Here is a 4,809-nt window from a genome sequence, read left to right as displayed (position 1 = left end):
AATGTATGAAATATCACAAAAATATAATACAATCAAAAGGTGTATAGACAATTCACTCTAACCTTTTATTAAAAAATGTTACAAATTTCAACATCACAAACCAAATCATTCATACCCACACATTCATACCGTTCATTCATGGACTTTCTCATATAAAAAGGTTTACATTCTCATTTTACCAACACAATTCCCCCCATTACCCCTTAAAATCCCCCCATTACAAATAATTAACCAAATTCCCTATTTCCCGACAAGGTCCCTTGTTTCACCGGCAAGGGCTTCTTCAGGGGATAGATTCACAAAATTAAAATCACACTTTATAACTGTTCATACTCCATTATAATTCCACATCCAGTGGTGCTTGTTTTGAACTGTCAACAATTTGTTTCACCCATACAGGCTTTTGATTATCAAGCAATATAGGTTATGCTGCGGTGTATTGTCATACATTATTGGTGTTGCCTTTTATTTAAAAAATGGTTTGTATAAATGTAAGAAATTTTTGTAATTAAAAAAGCTTTGAAGAATATTTGAAATGTCATCTACCTCTGTTATTGGGTTTTGGTGTTAACCCATAGGACCACTGTGGAGAGATAGTAACTGAGATTAGCAATGGCTGCAGTTTTGTCATTCCTTGTATTGATGCAAAGCTGGATATCATCAGCAAATATGATAATTATGTTAATAATTATTATTTATTCATTCACAATTGTGATTTGTATGCTGATTGATACACATCTCTGAACCTAAGAATCATGACCTTGCATAATGGATAAAAGTAGTCAAATTGTATCTTCTTGAAAGTATGAGAGAAATAAAGTTTTTGTAAAATTCAGAAAAAAAGATTTTATACAGAAATTACAAAAATAATTCAGATGTACAAAGTCACAGAAAGACAAGTGCAGCACAGAACATTTCCACCCCAAAGGGTCTACGAATCTAACCCCTATATTCATCAAAATGCATTATTTAAAAAATGGGGCATGTTTAGGGTGATTTTAGAATTACCACACAATAACATACTGCTTTGCATCAGTAGTATCACATGGTGCAGTAAAGTTTCATGCCCTGCAATAATTCCTATTTTGCATGAGAAAGAGAGAGAGAGAAACTATCTACAAGGCCTTCATAGTAGTCAAGTATTTATATCTCTATAGGAGGGCCATCTAATATCTGGAGGTGAGGTATTGGTTGTGGTTTAGGGTTTAGGGGGCCAGTTTTTCATGTAGAGTGAGACGTACGAACATGACAGTACACCTCGGTGAAGATTTAAAAGGGGAAGAGAGAGAGAGAGAGAGAGATTTGACATCATTTGGAGTGAGGAAAGTCGCTTGATGGACTCTATGACAGGGTACAACATTTCATCTTTGTGAGACTTTTCTCACTCCAAATGATGTCAAATCTCTCTCTCTCTCTCTCTCTCTTCCCCTTTTCCCCTCCTAAGCCCAGAAATGGCCAAAATGAAATTCTCAAAATTTATCCCAAATTGCATTACAGGCATATCACATAGCTTAATGCCAGGAAAAATGGTGTAGTTATTTCCGGCAATAAAACAGTGCAATAGCATGCGTTATGTTATCGTACAGTGCGACATAGCCCCTGATTTTAATAATTCCTGCCCAAACTCCTCCCTTATCCCGCCCCTTCCTGAAATTTTCATCCACACCGTGCAATTGCTTTATTATCACATGCGCTGTGGCGTTAACGCGTGCATTAATGCGTTATTGCGTGCGTTAATGCCATAACGCATTTTGATGAATGACCCTATTAGAGAACTACCAGCTGTATCCTTATATTTCCAGGCAGACTTTATTCTAGAGCAATCTGGTTTTTATATTTTATAATCACTTGTTGATGTTTTCCAAAGTCATTTTGCCTGAATTACACTCTAATTCTAATCTATTCTTTTATTTTTATTACAATAAATTGCCAGGTCTCTCTGCAGATGGTCGGGCACACCTTATCCAGCTCTTTCAGCTTGGTTAACTCCAGTGCATTTATTTGCTGTGGCTGACCCTGATGTGATGTGCTCATCCAGGGAAGGAGCTAAAGAGTCAAAACGGGGACAGAGCTGAAGCGTGTCTGGGACAGACACACAGAGGTCCATATTCAAAAACATTTAGCTGAATAACTCAGACATTTTCCAGCTAAATGAAGATTTGGGCACTTATCCAACTAAACTCTAGCTGGCTAATAAGTTAGGCAGCTAGAATTTAGTGAGATAAGTTAGGGGCATTCTGGGGAGGGGGGCACAATTGGGAGGAATTGAGTTTGCTGGCTAACTTATCCGGCTCAATCTGGTTGAGCCCAACAGCTGCCCTAAAGTTAGCAGTGAGGCTGCACTGTTGAATATACCTCCAAAGTTAGCCAGTTATGATTATCCAGCTAACTGCTATCCGGACAGTGACTGAATATGGATCTCACTGCAAGGAAGCGGAGATCAACTTGGGTCTGCAGCAGCAGCATAGAAAGCAGGCACTAATGGGAATCTGGGGTGGAATGAGCACTCCTTATCTGCTGCCATCTTGTATATTTCTATTTTTTCCACCAAGAATTGTTTATTTCATTTTCCTCTCCTCTTCCCTTTCCCCTTGTTGCCTATGTAGAAAAAGAATTACAAAATGTGAAAGTGGATCAGTTTACTCTGTCATTCACAATGCATGCAGGAAGATCCCCTCCCCCCCCCCCCCCCCCTTTCTCTTAGGATCTAGAGTTGTTACACTGGAGTAATGTCTGCCCGGCTCCGACAGTTGCCACTGGCAGGAAGTCCTGGGCCTTGTGCAGGAAGATCATGAGCAGCATCAGGACATCGCCCTCAGCGAAATGCGAGTATTGAGGCTCCCTCCCAAAGAGCCGGCTGGTACACCCCTGGCAGTGTGTAGTAACCCTTCCCGCTGACCACAAGGCCCTGCTCCCAGTCCATGCTTCTGAGGGCCTGGCAGGAGTCCAGGCATGAGAGGGTACCACCGAGGTCCTCCTGCACACGCTGCAGCTCAGCCTTCAGCAGCGGGAAGTCGTAGAAGAGCCCGTCGTGAGCCACCAGGCAGACGGGCTGGACCTGCCGCTCCGGGAAGCCCCGCAGTATACCCCCTACCAGATCTTGGCAGAAGCCCTGCTTCCGGTTACTGCTCAGGTTCTCATTGCTTAGCCCTGTAATCTGGGCGACCCTTGGCATTATCGGTTCTCCTGGATCCACACAAAGTCAGATTTTTGTCCAGGACACGTGGTGGGAGCAGCGCCCCAGCCTCATCCAACTCTGGGTTCTGCAGTGAGTGCAGGTGTACAGCAACCAAGCAAATCTCTTGTCAGTTTACAGCAGTCATGCCTTCCAAGGCATGAGCCATTGTGATGAGACTACAAGAAGAAAGTAACATAGTAAATGATGACAAAAAATAAATAAATACCATCCAGTCTGCTCAGTTGAGATTCAGCTAGATCAGCATATAAATTCCCATAATCAATCCAACACTAGCTCCCCATCCCCCATGTCTTTTATCTGAACGTTCAACCCCTTTCCTACCATTGCCCTCCATATCAGTCCCAAGAGTGCCCAGAATGTGCTAAAGTATTGGCCTCTACCGCCTCCACTACTAGGTCATTTCAGGCCTTGTCATCTTCCTCAATGATTATTACAAGACCAGCACTAAATCAAATACCCTAGTCCCCTTCAGTTTTTTAATAACCCACACAGCTACCAACACTAATGAAACCATTGGCCAAAACATCCAGCCTCCCCAGGCTCATTGAAGTTTGGGTTTTAACCATGGCCACTCCATTTAAATTACTCCAGTGCCTTACCGGAAGCCCCTGACAGTTACACCACTGCTCTTAGGGTCATATCTGTCATTCCACACAGGTTACTCTTTGGCTGCTCCTATGTCTCAGGTACTACGGTACCAGGTGAATGCTTATGCTTCCCCATCAATGTTTGCAGGTAAAGATCCTCTGCTTATCCCATAACTTTTTAGTTGCCTTCCTATGGATCGCCTCTAGCCTATCTGTATCTTTTCAGAGGTATGGCCTCCACAATTTAACACAATATTCTAGGTGAGATCTCACCAACGACCAGTGCAAGACATTAGCACCTCTTTATTTCTGCTAGTTATGCCTCACCCTATACACCCCAGCATCCCTCTGTCTCTAATCACTGCCTTACCACACTTTTTCAATATCTTGAAATCGCCATGTGCTATTATCCTGAGCTTTTTCCCCTGGTCAATGCACATCAGCTTCTCATTCTCTATCATATACTGCTCCCTCAGATTTCTGCACCCCAAATGCATGACTCTGCAGTTTTGTTTTGTTTTTTATTTTTTTAACAATGAATCTTAACTGCCAAATATTCAACCACTCTTCACTTCTCATTCGTTCTACTCCCTCAGGGGTGTCCACTCTGTTGCAGATCTTAGCGTCATCCATAAAAAGGCAACCTTTTCCTTCTAACCCCTCAGCAATATTGCTCACAAAGATATTGAACAGACCCGGCCCAGGACTGATTCCTGAGGCCCTCCACTAATCACCTTTCTCTTCTCAGAGTGAATTGCATGTACCACTGCCCTCTTGTAGTCTATCACCCAATCAGTTTCTAATCCAGTCCACCATCATGGGGCCCATGCCCAGTCTGGCCCAGACTTACGTGTGCAACTCTGAATTTTAAAAACGAAACCCGCAGCGCGCGTACGCTACATATCCGCATAACTTTACTGCTGCTCCTGATGAGGAGCAAGTTTGTAGATCTTGAGTTTCAGGGCTTGAAGGACAGGGTGAGGGATCCGGGTCAACTGGGCAGCGTAAAGGATGAAGAACCAG

At 42.9% G+C, this 4,809-nt stretch overlaps 1 pseudogene; it reads right to left on the bottom strand.

Moving 5' to 3' along the window:
- Nucleotides 1-2,700: 2,700 nt before the first annotated feature.
- Nucleotides 2,701-4,283, bottom strand: LOC115097932 (annotated as a pseudogene).
- Between the last annotated feature and the right edge of the window lie 526 nt (nucleotides 4,284-4,809).

This window comes from Rhinatrema bivittatum, chromosome 1 (assembly GCF_901001135.1).
Source record: "Rhinatrema bivittatum chromosome 1, aRhiBiv1.1, whole genome shotgun sequence".
NCBI classification, from domain to species: Eukaryota; Metazoa; Chordata; class Amphibia; order Gymnophiona; family Rhinatrematidae; genus Rhinatrema; species Rhinatrema bivittatum.
This window is presented reverse-complemented; position numbering and strand designations above follow the sequence as displayed.